Genomic DNA, 22,214 nt, shown 5'->3' with positions numbered 1-22,214 from the left:
AATAATTTTAAAGTTTCAGGAAATCCCTGCATAGAAACCACAAAAGTTTTATTAAATTTCATTTCTAATCTACATATTATAACAATTACAATAGCCAGCAGGTGAGTTGTGGTATATAAAAAGTCCCAAACCTGTGAGTGCTAGCAGTGTATGGTTCAAAACATTTAAAAAAAAAACACACACACACACAATCTCTTATAAATCCCTAGTTAGGAGAGAGGCTGAATTAGTTAGTATACCAGAATAAATGTAGATCCTTAAACCAATAGACTTCTGAACTGTGTTAACACATATCCAAACATTTTTAAATGGGTATAGGAAAAAAGGCACATGAAGAGAAAATGCAAATGAGAAACATTGGGAACCTAAAATGGCCAATGGAAGGTTTCTCCTCATTTTATTCTTGATACAATAATTTTATCAAATAGTTTTCCTGAAAGCCCATGATTCACACAAAGTCCCATAATCAACTCTGGTTGAGTAAGGGTCTCCTGCTTCAGCAGTGGGTTGGACTAGAAGACTTCCAAGGTCCCTTCCAACTCTGTTATTCTTTTACCAGTCCCATCCTATCCACTACCCTGCCCTCAACCACCATATTAGGAAAAATGTGCATGCAACTGTCAGTTCATGCAAAATTTTAAAAAAACAAACCAAACCGAATGTAGCCTGGTGTAGAACAGAAGTTAATATGAATCAAATAAAAAAAAAAATGGAGCACAATTATCCTACCCTAGATTCAAATCCACTTTTAAATTTACCTCACTGAAATACGTAAGATTTTGCTTAGGCACTTATTTTTTTCATTGTTACAGCCTACAGAATTATGTATCTTGCTTAATTTTCCACAGAATATGGTGCAAATTAATTTCATTATCTTTATAGTATATGCTGTTTTTGTTCGAAGAATAATACCACAGTGGCCATCAGACACGCTGATATTATATTAATTAAATTCAATGGCATTAAATGTATGGGAATAAGATTAATCTTACTGATTTATGATGAACATCAAACAGCAGCAAGTAGAGTGAACTATACAGTCTGTTTTAATGATTAATGCGGACTCATTTATCTTTCACATAGACATAGCAAAAATGAATTTGTCTATTGTCCAGGAGTTTGAATTAGATACTTAATTATGTAGCAAGGAATGCTCCCACTGCATAATATTCTCTCTCTCTCTCTCTCTCTCTCTCTCTCTCTCTCTCTCTCTCTCTCTCTCTCTCTCTCTCTCTCTTTTGTAGAAGGAGATAAATAGCTCATATTATTTTGAGGACATTACTGTGTGGCTATTTATTGCTTTTCCTTCTTGGCATAATATATGATGTATGATTAGGAGGTGAATCGATTTTTGATTAATATAAATATTAATTTAAGTTTACAATGTCTCAGTAAACAAGGCAGTATTTATATTGATCATGAGGAAGCAACTGGGAGCATATTCTGTTTTGTGATTTTCATCCTTCAGAAGACCGAATTTGGGGAAACTGTATCTTAGACCAGAAAAAAATGCTTTTAGTTTGATAGTTATACAATGGCTGACTTGAAGACAGTCTATGTATGTTCATATCACCTTCCTCTTCGTGCGGTCTTCTCCAGCCTGGTGTTTTGCAAATGGATGGAAATCCAACACTTTCCACTAACATTTTGTCTTTATGTAATTTCCCTCAATTTTTATTTGTTTCGTACTACCTTTTTATCATGCTGTACACTGCCCAAAGTAGTTGGTACAGTAAGATGGGCAGCATCAGGGGTGAACTGCTACCGGTTTGCTCTGGTTTGGGTGAACCAGTAGTGATAAAAACTACTGGTTCAGACGAACCGGTAGTTAAAAAAAAAAAAAGCTACCAGTTTGGGCGAAACGGTAGTTAAAAAAAGCTACCACTATTTCTGACGATCAGCTGTGCAGCAGGGTTTAGCTTTGCTAGAAAGCAGGAAATCCTGCTTTCTGGCAAAGCTAAATCATGTGCCACAGCTGATCCCCCCCTCACTGTTCTACTTACCTTCCCAAGCCTCCTTTTCCCTGGCCGTGCATGCGCAGTGTGCACCAAATGCGTGCTCTGCACGCATGCGCAGCACGCGCCAAAAGGAGACTTGGGCAGGTAAGTAGAAAAGCGGGGAGAGATCAGCTGTGCAGCACAGTTTAGCTTTGCTAGAAAGCAGGAAATCCTGCTTTGTAGCGAAGCTAAATCGTGCGCCACAGCTGATCCCTCCCTTGCTTCTACTTACCTTCCCAAGTCTCCTTTTAGAGCATACTGTGCATGCATGCGTGCACACTGAGCATGTGTTTGGCGTGCACTGCGCATGCACGGCCAGCGAACCAGTAGCAAACCGGTTCGGATTTCACCACTGGGCATCATATAAATTTGAAAGATAGATAAATAAATAGATAGATAATTGGTAGATGGGTAGATTGATAGATAGATAAACAGATAATTGGGAGATGGGTAGATAGATAGGTAGACAGACAGAAGAACTTAATGGTTTTGTGTATTAGGAAGTTCAGAGTATCAGGAAATGCTAGGTTGCTGTGCTGAACAGACTATATGCAATTATTTCTGAAGATTTTTTTTTTTAAATCAGCAGAGAGCAGAGATGGGATTAACTAGAAAAAAGTGACCTAAACATTTTCTAGATAATCCTACCTCAGTGAAATCCTCAGTCACAAATTTTCCTTCAATGACTCTAGCAGTTTCCAGTCATAATTTTTTACAAGAACATTTTGCCAAGGGAAGTGTTAACTGTTCAGGATCTCTAACATTCTTTATCCTTACATTTCTCCAGTAGAATTTAGCATGAGTAATTTAGCATGTGGGTAATAATGTGAACATTTCATTGGCTGCTTTGTTATTTGAAAACCTGGAATTCTTCTCACCACTTTCAGTAATGTTTAGAGAAAAGGTTCATCAAACTCAGTGTCCTGTATCAGACAGGTACCAACATAACATTCAAATTTCAGAAATTCATACCGCTTATGAAATACCTATAAATAGAACATGAAATCTGCCAACATAGCATAAATTTCTTTGAATGCAACAATGTCCATTAAACAAAGCATTCAGTTGTTAATTTCTGTGGCTAAAATGTACTTCACTTTGAATGAAATTGTGACCTTGATCTTTTAAGGAAGTTGCATTCTTCAAAAACCATGATCACATCTCTATATCTGTAAATACAAATTACATATTTATAACGTGACTCATTTTAACTGTTCTTTAGTGTGAATCACATCTTTGTGATCCTTCCATTTACAGTGCATTTTTCTGAATGTATTTCTATCCTGAAACTTTTACAAAGGTAAAATGGAAGAACAATGGGATAGACTGAAATTGGTTGGCATCTTTCTTTGGTGTTTCTGCCCAAGAATGGTTTTCAAAGTAGCTACCAGAAAAAATAAATAGAAAACAAAATAAAACAAAATGTAAAAACATTGTACAAAAATACTCAAAACCTATTCTAAAAACAAGTCAAATGGTTACACTAAAAAAAATGCATCAAGGATTTTTGAAAATGAAGAGTGTATATTAATAGTTAATCAGAATAGAACTGGAAGGAAGCTCTATTTGGAAGTCTTCTAGGAGACCCTATACCATTTCAGACAAGTGGCTGTCCAGTCTCTTTTTAAAGACCTGCAGTGATGAAGCACCCACAACTTCTGAAGGAAGGAAGCAGTTCCATTGGTTAATTGTCCTCACTGTTAGGAAGTTTCTCCTTAATTCCGGGTTGCTTCTCTCCTTGATTATATCAGCATCCCATGTTTTCAAATACCAGTTTACAAGTGATCACAAATCACAAATCACAAATGATAATTTGTGATTTCATAAGACAGAACCCTTTCTTGCTTTCCCAACTACCAGGCCCCCTAAGACTAGTGACCCAACTGAAATTTTCTATTCACTTCTCCTTCTTCAGTTTGTTGATTGACTGATGATGATGATGATGATGATGATGATTCACTCTACTAAAAGACTCGGGGCAAGTTGACCACGGCTAATAAATAATAATTATCTACATAGTTCCTTTTTAAAAGTCCTTTAATTTAGTGCCTACTGTGTCTTCTGGTAGTTACTGGCAAGCCAGTTTTGTCTTTCTAAAATTGAACAAACAGCTCTTTTACTGGAGTTTCTGCCATTTAACTCTATTGTGTGACCTTAGGAGCAATTCCACCACTTTATTAGCTTTTGGCTTTTCCTCTTAAGTAACAACAACGGTAATAAGAGCAAGATAATGTCTAGGTCAAAGGTCAGTCTATAACATCTACAAGACAACCCAATGACAGCAGCCTGGTTTTGTTCCGATCCTTTATTTTCCAGTGTGATTTATGAAAGCTTTGGAAGGTTTCTGTTTAGGTTTACCTCTATCCCTTTCCAAATATGGTAAGCTTTAAAGAGTTAACTGTTTTCCTACTTGCTGACTGCAGACCTGCAGTTCTCCATTCATGTTTAAATGAACCCTAGTCTTTCCAAAAGCATCCTTCATAGTTATGAAAGCTTCAGTAATTTCAGTGTCACTTAAAGCTAGGTAAAGTTTGTTTTTCATTATTAATTGCAATCCATGTTATTTGAAAAAAGTGGAGAGGATAAATTACATCATAAGAGGTGTTGGATGCAGATATTCCCTGTTTAAACTGGAGATTGTAAATGCTGAGATGAGAGTAAGTGACTGCTTTTATTACACCAATTATTTTATAGGCTTGCCATCATGCAATCTGATAACCACTCCAGTGCAGCACCATTTAAATAGCTCTGGTTAATATGGCCCAGTGCTAACCTCATTACATCAATTTCAATGTTGTTTTGTTATCATGCAATTTGAAATTGTTTGTTGATCATTTGTATGCAAGCAATTGCTTGGTAAATGCCTTCTTTAGGATTTATTTTGTTGAAGGTAACAGTTAATAGTTATTAATATCAGTAAAAATAATTCCCCTTATAATACCAAAATATATCCCTTTTATTGTATAAAATAAGTAGCAATAACAGTAGACTAATTTAACTGTTATTATAATCAGATCTGTTAAATAGTCAGCCGGAGAGAATTCTGGAATCATTTTATTCTAGGAAATCTCCCAAGTATTTTCTAGCTACCATTTTTCTCTTGCAAATCCAAGCATTTTAAAGCAGATTATAGGCCTGGGTTGTTGTTTTTTTTCTTTTATGTCTCTAGAAACCTGTGAATATGCCAACATTTCCTTTGCTCTGCAATTATTCGTGTCTTTGTTGTTTATCTTTCATTTCAGTCATTTCCTGTGGGATTTTGATTGAAGCAAATTATTTTTAAATTCAATTTCAATACATCAATTTAACAAGGAAAAGGAGAGCGAAGAAGAAAACTGCGGTTCAGACTTTCGGAAATCAGCAACTGAAGCATGCATCTACAGTATATTACATTTGTTTATTGCACTGCTGGAAGACAATCTATGACCACTGGAGCCTCACTTTTACAGCATTCATTATATGATAAAGTAATCAAATCCATTATTTTTTATTATTCCCACATGAGATGATTGTTTTAAATATATATATACATGTGTGTGTGCGCACATGTGTGTGCGCATGCATATCATTGTGTAAATAAAATTTAAACGCTCACTCTGCACAATTGCACAATCATGTCATTGTATGTATGCATTTAAACATTGATCATTATAGATAGGGTGCATCTTATGGATTTTCCTCTTTCAACCAAAATACATGTACTTATTGTTGCGACTAAATATCTCAACCTGGCTGCAATGTGAAAACTGTATCAAAACTTGGAAAATAATTTGTTGTTAGTTGCGAAGTCATGTCCAATCCATCGCGACCCCATGGACAACGTTCCTCCAGGCCTTCCTGTCCTCTATCATACTCTGGAGTCCATTTAAGCTCACTCCGACTGCTTCAGTGACTCCAACCAACCACCTCATTCTCTGTCGTCCCCTTCTTCTTTTGCCCTCAATCTTTCCCAGCATTAGGCTCTTCTCCAGTGAGTCCTTCCTTCTCATGTGGTGGCCAAAGTATTTGAGTTTCATCTTCAGGATCTGGCCTTCTAAAGAGCAGTCAGGATTGATCTCCTCTAGGACTGACCAGTTTGATCGCCTTGCAGTCCAAGGGACTCGCAGGAGTCTTTTCCAGCACCATAGTTCAAAGGCCTCAATTCTTTGGCGCTCAGCCTTTCTTATGGTCCAACTTTCACAGCCATACATTGCAACTAGGAAAACCATAGCCTTGACTGTACACACTTTTGTTGGCAGGGTGATGTCTCTGCTTTTTAGTATGCTGTATAATTTTGCCATAGCTTTCTTCCCCAGGAGTGTCTTTTAATTTCTTGGCTGCAGTCCCCATCTGCGGTGATCTTGGAGCCCAGGAAAATAAAATCTGTCACTACCTCCATTTCTTCCCCATCTATTTGCCAGGAATTGAGAGGGCTGGATGCCATGATCTTAGTTTTCTTAATGTTGAGTTTCAAGCCAACTTTTGCACTCTCCTTCTTCACCACATCAAGAGGCTCTTTAGTTCCTTTTCACTTTCTGTCAGTAGAGTGGTATCATCTGCATATAGCACAAGTTAATTATGCAGGTTCTTGACAAATAATCAGAGATGGTATTCAACCGGTTCAGACTGGTTTGCCTGAACCGGTAGTGGAAATCGCGGCTGTATGAACGGCATTGGTTATCAGCGTGTGTCCACGTGAATTGAAGGTACTGGTTCTTACCTATAAATCTAGATCCTATAATTGCAGGACCATCTATTTCCAATTACACCTGTCTATGCAGTAAGATTTAAGAGGTTTGGTGTTCTTTAGTTCATTTGGACAATGTCATCTGGCAAGCTGAACAAAAATGTCTTCTTTGTTTGTGCTTCTATCCTTTGTAGTGGATCCCCTCTGAGATTCAATAAGTCCAGATCCTGCCTATCTTCTGCAAGGCATCCAAAAATAAGGTCTGTCTCCTGGCATTAGATCTGAGAGTGATTTGATCCATGGATGACTTATACATCACCAGTACCATCAAAGTACACACACACACACACACACACACACACACACACACAAATACACACATACAAGACTAGATTTTATACTTTGCTTTATTATGTGGTCTTTGTTGATTATTACTGTTATTGATGACATAAGCTGGCTGGAGTCAGGTGCTCAGTAGGGTGGCTGTACAAATTGATTAAACAAGAAATCCACCATGTGAACATATAAATAGCATTTCCAGTTGCATCAAGGAAATGTTACAATCCTCCTAAGGAAAGAAAATGATACTAGTTTCTTTAAAAGATAATATTCTACACGAAATTAGACTCTTCTTAATAAACTTACTTGGAAAATATATTGAAGATGGCAGAAGACATCCGTTGCTACCATGACCAGGTAGAGGGCTGTGGGTAATTCTGATGATGTAATGATGCTAAATAAAAGAAACAAAAACAACTTTGTTTTATTATTTTTTTATTTTTATTATTGGTTCGATTTATATGCTGCCCTTCTCCGGAGACTCAGGGCGGCTTACAATGCGTTAAGCAATAGCCTTCATACTTTTGTATATACCTGCTTAGTAGGGCTTTCGGGTCCCCCTAAGCGGTGTTCTTTTTTATACAAAGTCAGCTTATTGCCCCCACAATCTGGGTCCTCATTTTACCTAACTCAGAAGGATGGAAGGCTGAGTCAACCTTGAGCCTGGTGAGATTTGAACTCGCAGTAATTGCAGGCAGCTGGCAGCTAAGTGCTACTTAACAGCACTTTAGTCCGCTGCACCACCAAGGCTCCTTTGTGAATTTTGAAGAAGGAAAGAATGCTCTTGAAATATAGTGACCCTATTTCCACCGATAAATCCCCATGGGGCTCGTTTAAGTCCCAAAAACGTTAAACCCTTTTTTAAGGAGGGTATACAAGTGGGCCATCTCAGTACGTGGGTTTTTGGTTATTTGTGGTACTTGAAAACAAACATGACCTTACAGGCTATAAATTGTTTACCTGTGGACCAAGCTATCCAACGCATAAATAACAGCTAACTACAGAACAAAATTGGGAGGTTTCTAAATTTTGGAAAGATTATGGACCTAAGGCCAAAAAAGTAAAAAAATAATAATAAAATAGTTCAGATAATTAAAAATAGTGTTATTTTATTTATTTAACTTGTTGAGTAAGGAGTTTTTCTCCTTAAGAGTAATCCTTTGGAGACACTGTTGAACCCAATGCACAGTGGTAAACAAAGAAGATACAGGTTGCTTATCCATGCTCCGGTAACTTTTCATTTGGTTTATTGCAAGATGTTCTAGGATGACTCACTTTGAAAATGGTCTGTACATTTTACCTACACCAAAAGGGCATATAAGATTGCCAGTGGCAATGGATAAATTTGTTTTTGTTTACTTTGTAGCTGATTATATATTAATCTAAGAATTAGGGTTTTTGGGTCCCCATTTACCTTGCAATGGAATGTACAAAACTAGAGTTACACCATCTTGAGATGTAATTGCAAATTACTGTGAAGACTCTAAAAATTAATATTCTGAACTTCTTTTAGAAATATATACTATTAATTTTGCCACTGTGACATATGCATCTAGTTTGGTTCTCCAGTCTGATATTGTTGGGCTAAATTTGTCCTTTTAGCTGTCAGCATAAAGTATATCTTGATAAATTGTGATTTATTTATTTTTAAAGAAAATTATTCTGGAAAAATTCCTAGTAGAAAAAACTAGATTTCAATTCAAGCATTATTATTTTATTTTATTTATTTTTATTTTATTTTATACTGTATATATTGTTTTAGTACTTTTGAATAGAAAGACTTTAATAAGTGAGAATAGTTTTCTCATAGAGCAACAACTCACTATAAGATTGCTGTCATCACCCAAAAAGTGTGAACAAATGATGGGTTTTGCAACTGATGGGTATTCATGTCTGTAATGGCTTCATGCGATGAAATTTTATATCCTTTTATGGTATTTTGTGTATTGGTATGATTTCACTGCAAAATCTCTTGAAGTGTTTTATCAAGAATCAGGTGAACAGACTGCTAACTAGTCTTAGCAAACAGAACTTGATTGCAATAGTAGCTTGTAATTTTAATTAGTCTCTAGTTCATTTCAGCATCTAGAGCCAATTAAAAGTGCAAGTATTGACCTCTATGCCATTCAAAAATTACAGAGGTTATCTATGTTTTCCGTATTAATCGTCTTAACTCCGAAGAACATCTAGAGAAGCTATCTACAGGCACATCACCAAGTAAGGTGAGATAGATGGCTACTAAAGTAGAGGAAATTTTCAGCTGTGGTATCATTGTCTGAAGCCTACAGGACAGAATGTCAATATCCTAGAATGAACATGTAACTTTTCAAAGAATATCTAAGTAACCAATTGAGAAACTTTTTATGTGGATTATTCTACCAAACAACTTCTTCATTTTCCTTTTCCCTACTTTTGTTGTCAAAATCACAGAAATGAAACTGCAGTGTAGATACTGTTTCAGTTCCTAGAAGTGGAATAAAAAGTCATATATTGGTATCAAATCTCTTTTCTCCATCTCTTGATATGGAAATTTTAATACAGAAAATGAATCAATTGCAATAAATGCATGAGAACATTTGGGGAACTGGATAAAATGATAAAGCAGATCAATAGCTCCTTGCTTGGAATAAAACACAAGGAGTAACATCTGAGGACTAATTCCAATGCTACGATTAAATTCTTCAGAATAAAACTTCATTTGATTAGGATAGAAAAACATTTTCTCTCTTTCATTTAAAATTATAATTCTACCAAATTTATGTTGCTCTGTCTCACTCCATGCATGCTTAGAGCCTACTTAAGGAACTGCATGAAATCTTGTAGGTATCTGAGTATTTCTTGCAGGAGGAAAAGATTGTCAATGCAAATGCCAAAGGTGCTTTTTCCAAAGGCAAAAAGCAGGACTTGGTTTCTCTTTTGTAAGGAAAAGCAAAGTCCAGATGCCTTTGGAAAAAGCACTTTTGGGACAACCATGACCTGCATGACTAAGAATCTCCATAGACAAGTCCCTGTGGATTTTACTCCGCTAGTCATTGCTGATTAGTCATCTCTGTTTCAAGGGCCATTGAGCCAGCACTCTCTGAAGATGTTTCCAAGTTCATGTGACCAGCATGATATCATGGAGAGCTGTTTCCTCCTCACCAAAGTGGTACTTAGTTATCTACTTGCATTTGCATGCTTTCAAACTGCTAGGTGGGCAGGAACTAGGTGAAAATAGAAGCTCACCTCGTCGTGTGTTGCTCAGGTGTCGAATCCAGGCGGCTGGCTTTTCTAGCTGAAAAGCCCAGAATCTTAACTGCTCAGCCATCACGCCACCCCATTTCTTGTAGGGAGAGAATAAATTAGTGAGTTACAGACAGTGGTGGGTTGCCCCCGGTTCGAATTGGTTCACAAGAACTGGTAGTAAAACCAGTGGGAGGCCCCGCCCACTGCCCTGGATATTATAATCGGCGATCTGTGCATGCACAGAAGCTTCTGTACATGCACAGAAGCAAGGCGTGCGTGTGCGATCCCGTTGTAAACCGATAGAAAAGGTAAGTAGAACCCACCCCTGGTTACAGAGATATCAAATATTTCTCCAAATTATTAAAAAATAAATCTGAATGGTATATGTCACTTACTGACTCATGAAGTAGTAAAACCCCTTTTGGAAAGTGTGTGACCTTTCCAAGGCGTTAATTACATTTAAATCATTTCGTTTAATTGTCTGGCACTGTGATTTCTCTTTAGTGAGTTTAGTTAAGCATTGCTCAGTTAGAAGTAATTAAAAATCAATTCTCGGCAATCATTTTTTCTTCTGGTCAAGGTCTTTGCATTGTTCTAGTAACAATTGTTTTCATGCATATGTTCATATATATGTATAGTTATATATTTATAATAAGCAGCGAATACCAAAACAATAGCTATAATTTTCAGTATAAGTGAAAATGAAATTCTGCTGTATTGCAAGAATAGCCTTATACATTTATATAGATCGAAATCTTGTATGGCAAATTTTCTAATCTGTAGTCTGTTGAAGGCCAGGATTCTTGATAGATCTTGATGGAAATCAAGTAAAAGACTAAGAAGGGGAAAGTGCACTTGAACCCAGTCAATTGTCTACAGTTTAGCTTTTTTAAACTACCAGGTTCTGCAAGTTGGAAAAAAAATTGAAAGCCTTGTTCTGTCGTTCTGCATGGTAATAGAATGTGCTTATGTTAATGCTAGAGATGTATGGGCATAGTTTGGTTATACCAGAGTCCTATTCATATCTAGATATAAGCCACACTAAATTGAACATAACATATGCCAGGTAAGTTTGAAGAAGTTCACATGCTTAAACCATAACATTTTGTTCATTAACTGCATATATGCATTTAGAAAATATGTCATCATGAATGGTGTGAATGGGTTTTAATGTCTTTAAGATTTTTAATTTTTAAGTGCTTTTATAGTGATTTTTTGAGTGTATTGTGAGCTGCCCTGGGTCTTCGGAGAGGGGCGGCATATAAATTGAATGAATGAATGAATGAATGAATAAATAAATAAATAAATAAATAAATAAATAAATAAATAAATAAATCGTTATTCATGTCTTAAGTACTTTCTATAATAATAATAAACATGTGGCTACATTGCAAATATTGAATAAACAACTCCTGAATTTCTGTATAGGTAGTCCTCGACTTACAACTATTCATTTAGTGACTATTCAAAGTTACAACAGCACTGAAAAAAGTAACATGGCCATTTTTCACATTTACAACCGTTGTAGCATCCCCATGGTCATGTGATCAAATTTCATACGCTTGGTAACTGGCTTGTATTTATGACGGTTGCAGTGTCTTGGGGTCATGTGATCCCCTTTTGCAAACTTCTGATGAGCAAAGTCAATGGGGAAGCCAGATACACTTAACAACGGTGTTACTAACTTAACAACTGCAGTGATTCACTTAACAACTGTGGCAAGAGAGGTTGTAAAATGAGACAAAATCCACTTAACAATGGCCTTGCTTAGCAATGGAAATTTTAGGCTCATTTGTGGTTGTAATTAGCATGAAATGCAGCTGTTTCAATGCTGCTTCAAAGCTTTTCCTGTTAGACCAGAGAGAGGCAACCATTTGTCCATTGAGACTCATACTTTAACTCTGCATAAATTGCTGAGGATTTCACAGAAGCATGTGGCATGGGAGGGCCAAAAAGTTCATGGGCAAGCTTGTGAAATATCTATGCATGTGTATCTCCACCTTGGTGTGAAGTTCATCAGGCTATCACATTTTGATTTCAGTGGCAGCTGTGATTAGAATAGAGTGGGACATAAGCACAGTCCTACTGGATTAGTAAACTGTATATATATTCTATTCAAAGTGCCATTAGTACTCTCACAGGTTGACATTTTCATCCAACTTTCTCCTGTACCACCTGGAACTCTTTCCTGATTAGTCACTGTCATCCAGAATGGCATGGTGAAGATGTTCACCTCCCACTTGGAAGATTGAGAATTCAATCCTAGGCAGATGTTTCTCTACTATGGTACAAAGAAAAAAAAAATCTACTGCAAACTTCGTGTAGGTGTCAGGAAGGGCATCCAGCCAATAAACTTTCAGTTTCACCCAGTCACCCTGATGATACCCCAAATAGAAATTATAGGATGGTAAATAGGTTTTTTTAAATCTATCCCTCCCTCTCTCTCATTCCTTTTTTAAAGTGATCACCCTTCACCTCACTACTCAGTTTCAATTCTTTATTAAGGTTATTTATATACAACCTCAAAATCATTGGTCACCACATGGATTCCTGAGAGATCCTATTTCATATATCTCACCAACGTGAAAATTGCCTATTTATTGCTACTCTCCATTTCTGCTTAACTCGTTGCCTTTCTGTAAGAGCACCTGTCATCTTATTCTATTGCTACTCCTGTTAGCATTGCATATGATAGCTTGTAAATCCAGCTTGTAAAATATCAAGCTAGTAGCAAAGTTTGGTTGATAGTTTTTCTAAGGGCAAGAAAGAAGACTTTCGAACAATATAGCCAATTTTTTTGAAATTATTCTGTATAGATCATCATTTTCTGTGTATTTCGCTCCACCCTGCTTTTTTACGCATCAAAGCAAATGATTCAATATGTAAAGGTTAACAGCTATTACCATTTTCACTGTCTCCTTCATCAAAACCAAAAAAGAAGCAAATAATCCTTTCTTGACAATGAGAATAGGAATAGAATAAAAAAAAATGTTCTTTTCATTCTAATCATTACTTATAATGATCAATCAAGAGTCTATTTTTTAAAATATACAAAATATGTGACATAAACTCATATAAACTTCCATACTCTTTTGTTTTTGAAAATATGTAATTATAGTACCATTTAACAAAATTCAATTTACACACTGTTTGCATTGATAGATATTATTATGCATTCCCATTCTATACTGGCCTTCCCATAAATAAAACTGAACCATCACAGCAATAATTTGTTTTAAAGGTCATATATATATATATATATATATATATATATATATATATATATTCAGAAGATTTCATTGTGGAGAAAGTGTATATGTTTTTCTGCATAGTAAATCTGAATTCCATTCTGTACTCATTACTGTGATTTATTCTAAGACTCATTATTTTTGTCTGAAGCGGCTTTTTCATATATATCTTCCAGAATATGATTCTTGCTTAATTCTTTCTCCTCTTCCATATTCACAACTTGTTAAACAAGATCATTTGTCTTTAAATAAACTCTGTAAATTTTTAGAACTCAAATTTACCCTGAAACAATTAATTAACAGTTCAATTAATTAATAGTCTCAATGGGTTAATAAAGTAGAAAAAGCTTTAATTAATGTATTTGGTTTAATTTTTCAGCCAGAACAGATTGTTTTCTTCTGCAATAATAATAGTTTGACTCCTGATACAATTTGGAAGTAAAAAGATTTTGGTTATCTGGAGACAACCCACGTAGCAAGTCCCTGTTATTTCGCTTGGAATTGTCATCATTTGGGATGTCATCATGTTACATCTGTTTAAATGTGGATTTCCACACTGACATGCCTATATTGAATTAATGGCATAAGGAAGATGGATCATCATGAGCAAAAGACACATAAACTGAAGAGAGACATCCCCATTCAAATAACCCCTCATAACTTTCTTTTAGATGCTAGGAAAAATCTATTCTAATTGGCTTCTAGAAGCATTTGCGAGCACAAACTGCTTTTACCTTTTGTTCTTACATTACTATTCATTTTTTCTCTGTCACATTATTGGTCTTGTAGGGGATATGTTATTTATTAGGGCCAATATCAAATTATAATTCCATTAACCAGTGGAAAACTTCAGTCAATGGACTACGAAGTATGAGCTCCTGTCTCCTAAATGTCTTTTGAATCTGCTTGAGACTTACAAGGCTGTCTGGGATGGAACAAAGTTGGACAGAGGCTGAAATAAAAAGGAACAAGGGAAATTATGTTGCATAGTAGAAGTCCTCTTTCTTGACCTTGGATTGAAGTTACTCCTGAAAATAAAAAAGAAAAAACAACACCTGTGAATGAATCAGCTATATTCTCAGTTCATATAGACACTAGTTTTGTAATCATTTCCACCTCTGGAGCTGACCCTTATATTTAGTTATTTTATTTCTCCATCCAGAAAATGTAAAGCTACCAACAACAATTGTCTCTACACAACAACTACACTAACTTGTATATTATCTAATTTACCTTCAAGATATAAATGAAATCATAGTGTCTTAAGAAGTGTTTACATAAAAATAAGCATAGACAGTAAGATATCCAGTCTTGAAAGTGTAGAAAGGTTTTGTGAGATTTTTCTATTGGATCCAAACTTAGATTAAGAATAAGAATAAGAATAATTTTATTTCTATACCGCCCTTCTCCCGAAGGACTCAGGGCGGTGTACAGCCTATTAAAAACACAAGACAACATCAGTTAAAATAGTTTAAAATTATTAAATGAATTCAGCTCAAATTTAAAACCCCAAAAATTTAAAACCCAATTTAAAATTGTTATGTTGATAGACCAGCCTGGCGGAACAACAGGGTCTTGAGTGCACAACGAAACACCCGGAGGTAGGAGATCTTATGTATTTCTGGGGGCAGTTCGTTCCACAGGGCTGGGGCTCCCACAGAGAAGGCCCTCCCCCTGGGTGTCGCCAGCTGACATAACTTGGCCGATGGCACCCTAAGGAGACCCTCTCTGTGGGAGCGAACTGGCCAGTGGGAGGCTATTGGTGGCAGAAATCGGTCTCGAAGGTACCTGGGTCCTGTGTCATGGAGCGCTTTAAAGGTGGTGACCAACATCTTGAATCGCACCTGGAAGACCACTGGGAGCCAGTGCAGCTCGCGCAGAAGGGGTGTCACGTGGGCACAAAGATTAGAGCCAAAGATGCAAATGTTGCAGTTCTACAATCACTGTCTCTGTTAGGTTTCAGTGAGGTAGAACTCACAAGAAAACACATGTTAAAAAAAAATATTTTTAAACAATGAGTTCAATTCAGGTTTAAACTTACATCCTTAATATTGGTTAATATTCTTACATGCACATGATTCAATGAAGGTGGACACCATCCAACTGAGCTAACAACAAAACAATAAAATATTTATAACGTGACCTCTGTTAGGGGATTGTCTAAGCACATTAGAAAATCAACAAATGAGAACTAAACAATGCTCACAATTACACACAAAAAGAACACATACAAGCCACAATATAGTCTGAGCCACAATGAAAAACATCATGCATAATTACAAAGCATTTTATTATACAAAATATTGTATAATATTATATGCAATTAGTATAATGCTTTATAATTATAAAAAGATCAGACTCATGCAAGCCACGGTATTCACTGTGACAATCTGCAGAAGGGAAAGTTGGATTTGAATAAGCAGCCTAGGAAGAGTATTGATGCCTTTAACTTTGGAGTTCACTCCTGAGAATTCCATGACTATCCAAAGAAAAGAAACAGATGGATCATCAAACAAATCAATCCAGAGTTCTCACTCAGGCACAAATGACCAGGTTCAGATTATTTTACTTCAGCCTTATTATATGAAGACCCAACTTTTTGGGAAAGGCTGTAATGCTGGAAAAGGAAAGAGCAAAAGAGGACAACCAGCAGGAAGGTGGATGGGCTCAGTTACTGTGGTGATGGGTGCACACTTAGAAAACTTGAAAGAGCAGGTTAAGGACAAGTCCTCAGGAACAAATCCTATCCTGTCCTGTCCTGTCCTGTCCTGTCCTGTCCTGTTAGAAATCCTTAGATCTATCTCTGGTACCTTCTGTGTTTTCAGTAGGCAAAAAAATCTTGACTAGCAATTATTCTACCCTTTTCCAATTAAACTGCACTTAATACCTACTGTATTTAAATGTTGAAGTGGTATGTCTAGAAAAAAAAAGTCAGTTCATGTTAAGCACATATTATTAGGCCTAAAGTCTCATACCTCTTTTTACCAATTTTAACTAATGACATATAATGGAGTTTCTTCAGGTTCAGCTGAGGTTAAGTAGATGTTGCCACCTGCTGAGGACTATTTAACATTAAACTTACTACAACATATTATTTCATCTTCCTAGGATACAACAGCACAGTGCTACTCTCAGGAAACATTCTGAAATATCTAAACATGAATTTTTATCATCTCTTTCATTCCAAATAGCACTGTTCAGTGATAGATGAAAGATGATAAGTATAAGTATAAGTATAATTTTATTTCTATACCGCCCTTCTCCCGAAGGACTCAGGGCGGTGTACAGCCTATTTAAAAACACAAGACAAACATCAATTAAAAATTTAAAATTATTAAATAAATTTGGCTCAATTTAAAACCCAAAAAATTTTAAAATACCCCAATTTAAAATATTACGTTGATAGCCCGGCCTGGCGGAACAACAGGGTCTTCAATGCACAGCAAAATACCCGGAGGTCGGAGATCTTACGTATTTCCGGGGGCAGTTCATTCCACAGGGCTGGGGCTCCCACAGAGAAGGCCCTCCCCCGGGTGTCGCCAGCTGACATAACTTGGCTGATGGCACCCTGAGGAGACCCTCTCTGTGGGAGCGAACTGGCCGGTGAGAGGCTATTGGTGGATAGATATAGATAGATAGATAGATAGATAGATAGATAGATAGATAGATAGATAGATAGATAGATACATAGATACATAGACAGACAGACAGACAGACAGACAGACAGACAGACAGACAGACAGACAGATATTTCTTTTGTAAAATACATTATGTCTTATCTATGAACTCTCAGGAAAGAAAATGAATGCCAGTCAGAGAGGAAACCAAAACCATGAGTGTTAATATTGCCTTGTATTAATGTAAAGTCACAATAACAGAACCTTGCAAGTCAGAAAGCCCTCCATGCCTTTACTTTCCAAAAAACTAGGGAGGTCCCTTCAGAGATGCTTTCTCCACCCCTATCCCTCCTTTGGCCTCAGATTTTTGTCTAGGCTGTGTCTCTTCCTCCTATCTCCCAAAGTTATTCTCACATCACATTGCAGTCAACAGAATGTTTCACTATATCCTTTGGTGAACCCTGTTTTGTGTGGTTTACAGCAAAGGCTGTCTTCGAATTCTCTTCATTTTAAGGAACTAGTAACGCCGGTACAAATATTTCTATTTCTATCAATTCTATCTGCAGATTTCAATCATATGTTCCAGAGTTGTGAGACTATCACTGTTCAGGCTTATTTCTCAGAGAAAATCTATATACGAAATGATCTTTCCATTGAACGGAAAGAAAAAAATAACCTTATCTAAAGTTGACAACTATAGCTTCTCGGAGACTAACCAGGTCGACTTGATGACAAATAACTTGGGCATCTAATAGCTTCAGAATTTTTGAGCAATTGTAGTTTACCAGAATTGTTGGATTAAAAGAGAAAAGAAATAATACAACATAAAGACAAGTGTACAATTCTGCTGTAACTCATTTATCTGTTACTATTTCAAATACTGTAAGTACAGATCTTACATATTTTTGTGTGGAACATGTAAAGGATTTTTGTACATGTAAAGGAAGAATGAAAATGTTTATCACCTTTATTGTGTTCTGGGGGTCACAGGATCATGACTGAATTCAATTAAACCTGCTCTGCTAGGGGAATGGCATCCACAAGAATATAGAGAAGGGAATTTCCTACTCTCTTGCAAAATTCTTCTGCTGTGTAGAACAGAAGAAACTGATGTTTGCAAGTCCAATTGGGGGAAAAACTTTGAGGCAGTCCTGGTTGGATTCCTCCAATTCATTCACAGTGATCCAAATTTTAGAGCTACCATAATTTATTTGTATCTTTTTATTGCCATCTATTGGTTGGATTTTTACAGCTCCACTATAATTGCTGCCAAATTTAGAAGAGCTTTTTGACAGAGTAGAACTGAGTCTATTAAGGATATCTAGAGACAGACCTTATAAAGTTTATAAAGGAAGATATCTATTGAGGTTTTGTATTGTAGTTTTCTTTATTCTGTTGGTGGAAGAATAGAGAAGGAATTACTTTAAATTTCCTGAAGGGTGCAGACTAAACAGCAAGACTAAAAATATCATCTTCTAAGCAAAGCAGATCAATGAAGGGAGCAAAGAGGATGTCCTTTACTTACTCATTCTACTCCTAAAGTCAAAAGAATTGCATCTCCAACAGCTACAAGGTGCAGTGTGAAAGGCGACCACAATTCAAGACTTCCCTGTCTTGTCTACCAATTTTGGAGATAGCTTCTGAGGGAACTTTAAACTGTTCTTCAGATGAAGATAAGAACATTTTATCTCCCTTGTGATACCAATTTCAGATAACAGAGCCTTCTCTAGAAGTTTTAAGCCAGAAATTCCTGCAGAATGTCTTTATTCAAAAGAAGAAAAAAACCAACTATATCCATTCCAGATCACTGTTATCTAATGCTCTTTGTTCCAGAGGTCAAAGGGAAACTCTGGAGCTCAAAATAATTCAAGGCATCCTAAATTCTAGTGGAGGTCTGCATATGGATTGTGATCAGGCTGTCTGACCATCCATGATCTCCAAAGGAGTGTCCAACCTGGGCAACTTTAAGACCTGTGGACTTCAACTCCCAGAATTCCCCAGCCAGCCATGTCTCTCAAACCCTCCAAAATGTAGGACAATGTTTTCACTTGTTTGTGAACTCCAAAATGGGTTTAAAAAAATTGGGGAGTCATTTTCTCCATCACAACTCCATTGTAGCATGTATTAAAAGGGACAATAACATCAGCATGCAAGGATGGCTGAATGGGATAACTCGCCACAGCCAATTCTCCGTAACCAATTCACCATGGGACAATTCACCACGAAACAACTGCTGGGGAAAATTCAACAATTCGATTTAATTATTTAAAATAGTTTTTAAAATTATGTTAATTTTTATCATTTTACATTTTATTTTGTTCCTCTTTTGGCATCCTTTCTTTAATGATTCTATTTGACCATTTCTTCAATATTTCTGTAACTCTTGTCCGGTGGTGAGTTGGTCATGGTGAGTTGGCCACAGCAAGTTGGCTGCGGCGAGATGACCATGAGAAGTTGGATGTGGCAAGTTGTCGTAGATCTGGCTAAATGACCACTTGTCACATGGATGATTGACAATGATTGAATTGCAAAATTGATAAATGAAGTGATCAGATTGAAACATGGATGTTGGAAAGCAAGGAAAGTTTGCAGTTTTAGGAAGGTATAGAAAAGGATAGTTAGTAACGCGGGTGTAATATAGTTTAGCTATAATTCCTTTCCTTTTTTTTCTCTTAGTTTTTCTTTTTTTCTGCATTCATTTATCTGTTTTATTATGCCCAGCTTCATTTTTGTGCTTTACGTATTCTTGCTAATCCCAAAGAGAAATAGTACAATAGCATTTCTCTATGTATGTAATTCCGCTGAGAAGAAACACTTTTGACTAATTTCGTATAACTTTATCTGACAGCATTTGAAAGCAATTGGTGAAGAACTTTCGAGATGTGTGGTTATGTACACAAGGACATTTACATTTTTATTTATATAGATATGGAAGCAAGTCAGTATGCATCTCCTCCTCCTCATTTCCTTCCTTCCTTCCTTCCTTCCTTCCTTCCTTCCTCCCTCCCTCCCTCCCTCCCACCCACCCATCTTAGCGCCATCTCCTGTCTTCTGGTATTTGCAGTCTGAGGCTGTTGTCCTCCTCCACTGAATGGAAAGACTTTTCACTTTTCTAGGGTCATCACTCAGAATCCCAAAAAATACCCTGTGAAATTTTCTGTTTCAGAAATTGGAATTATTATTTTTGTTCTTTGCTTTTCTTCCTGTTTACCGAAAAAGGAGAACTGGAAATGACATGTGTTTTAGAAAGTAACCATCTACTTGGAAATAGACATCACTACAGAAAACACAGTTCCACAGAATATATTGCAAGCCCCATTTTTAAAACACATCTCACTGTTTATTTTGCACTGTTTTTCTTTCAGAGATAAACCATTATATTTTTCTATTAATATACAATACACACTGTTTCAATGTAAGCATAACAATTGTATGTTTCAACCTATACCAGCCTAGGTAATTCATAGCAGCTTATGCAAACATTTCCCTTCAGATTTTCTTAGTTGAGACTTTTTGACCTGTCACAGAATTATAATCCCATACTCAAATGCATATGCAAACACCAACATATGTTTTTCACATAAAACACATTCTTTCCATGTTTTGTCTTCTGGCTGCATTTGAAAGGGTTACAGTGCAGTGTGTAGGAATCCATAGGAAGTACTGCTTTTGAACTGGGGAAGAAGCATTATTTGCAAGGCTCATGCAGCAGGTTTTGAAGCTGCCATAGACAATTTCTGCGTGCTCTCCCCAGAGCCTTATTTTAAGGCTCTGCAGAGCCCTATTTGTTAGACATGAAGCAATCCTTCTGAAACGGCTTAACCTTACTGCTATGATAGCTTCTTAGCACCCTAATGTGCTTGATTATTTTAATTAACATTTACAGCAGAGCTGTAAGTGCATATATTGTCATGTTCTCCATAGAAGCCCATGAGATCTGCCTTTCTCCCTCTCTTTGCTGTAACTCCAAGCAGAGGTAAAATGAAGTGAGTCCAAGTTTGAAAGTCCATGTGACTTGAGTAGAAGCAAATACAATATCCTCTCCAAAATCTAATTGCTGGCTAAAGTCATGCTTTGGTTTTAAAAATAACTCCAAACAAGAAAGATATTGCTGGTCCATAGGAAACAGAGATGGAGGCTTAGCCAATTACGAGCCTGTAGTACAGTGGACTAAAGCACTGTGATTAACAACTGCTGCTTGCAATTACTGCAAGTTCAAATCTCACCAGGCTCAAGGTTGACTCAGCCTTCCATCCTTTCCAAGGTAGGTGAAATGAGGACCCAGATTGTGGGGGCAATAAGCTGACTTTGTATAAATATACAAAAGTATGAAGGCTATTGCTTAACGCATTGTAAGATGCCCTGAGTCTCCGGAGAAGGGCGGCATATAAATTAAAGCAAAAAATAAAATAATAATAATAAAAAATTATGAGGTTGCACTCCCCTAAAAGAGGAGACTTGCTATGTGGGACATCTTAATGCATACATACATACCTGTCATGGAAATGTAGATGGTGGTGATGGGAAAACCTTGCAGAATTATGACTCCTGAGCAAGACACATCTTTTATTTATTTATTATTTCAATTTGGGCACCACCCCGATTTCAAGTACCTCTGATGAAGTTCATAAATAGTAAAATAAAATCCAATTTAACTAATTACTGTTCAATTAATATTTTCTTATCAATATGCCAATATAATTGCATCTTAAAGTGGCTTAAATATTGATGTCTGTGTATAGACACGTAAAATGATAAAAAATACATTGAAGCAGTATTAAAAACCTTCAATGAAAAAGGAGAGAGGAAAACAATAATCAAATGGAATACCCAATATTCAAACTAGGAAGCCCTAAAAGATACAATATTGGATTATTAATTTTAGGGGGGAGGGATCCTTTGATCACCACAGACAAGTCCTGTTTATAAGTAACAATTCTGAAACATTTGTCACACGGAGTAGAAATGTTCTTGAATCAAATGGATGTGGTGACAATTATTCACACCTTGACTGTACTCCATTTTAACTACTGCAATACATCCTATGTGGGACTCTCATTAAAAAGTGTCAAAGATCAAAATGGAGTAGTTAGACTACAACCTGGTACAAAGTTTCAGAAAC

The 22,214-nt window shown here is 36.4% G+C and overlaps 1 protein-coding gene and 1 long non-coding RNA gene across 5 annotated transcripts in view; one reads left to right on the top strand and one right to left on the bottom strand.

Annotated features, from left to right (window-relative positions):
• CSMD1 (CUB and Sushi multiple domains 1) overlaps window positions 1–22,214 on the top strand; it is a 1,102,994-nt gene that overhangs the window by 494,813 nt on the left and 585,967 nt on the right. The window lies entirely within an intron of this gene.
• The window catches only part of LOC148116784 (uncharacterized), a 30,584-nt gene that overhangs the window by 5,261 nt on the left and 3,109 nt on the right, over window positions 1–22,214 (bottom strand). The window contains exons 1-3 of one of the 3 annotated variants that reach the window (XR_015733806.1): window positions 14,393–15,690; window positions 7,309–7,396; window positions 7,143–7,231 (exon numbers count right to left, since the gene is read on the bottom strand). This is a non-coding gene — a long non-coding RNA (uncharacterized LOC148116784). Of the gene's footprint in view, window positions 1–7,142; window positions 7,232–7,308; window positions 7,397–13,954; window positions 14,041–14,392; window positions 15,691–22,214 lie in introns of those variants that run through there. The other 2 variants (XR_015733805.1, XR_015733807.1) reach the window with 2 other exon arrangements.

The sequence above is a fragment of the Pantherophis guttatus genome, chromosome 1 (assembly GCF_059756535.1).
Source record: "Pantherophis guttatus breed Tessera chromosome 1, ASM5975653v1, whole genome shotgun sequence".
Classification (NCBI taxonomy): domain Eukaryota; kingdom Metazoa; phylum Chordata; class Lepidosauria; order Squamata; family Colubridae; genus Pantherophis; species Pantherophis guttatus.
The sequence above is the reverse complement of the archived record's forward strand: the minus strand, read 5'-3'. Positions and strand labels throughout refer to the sequence as shown.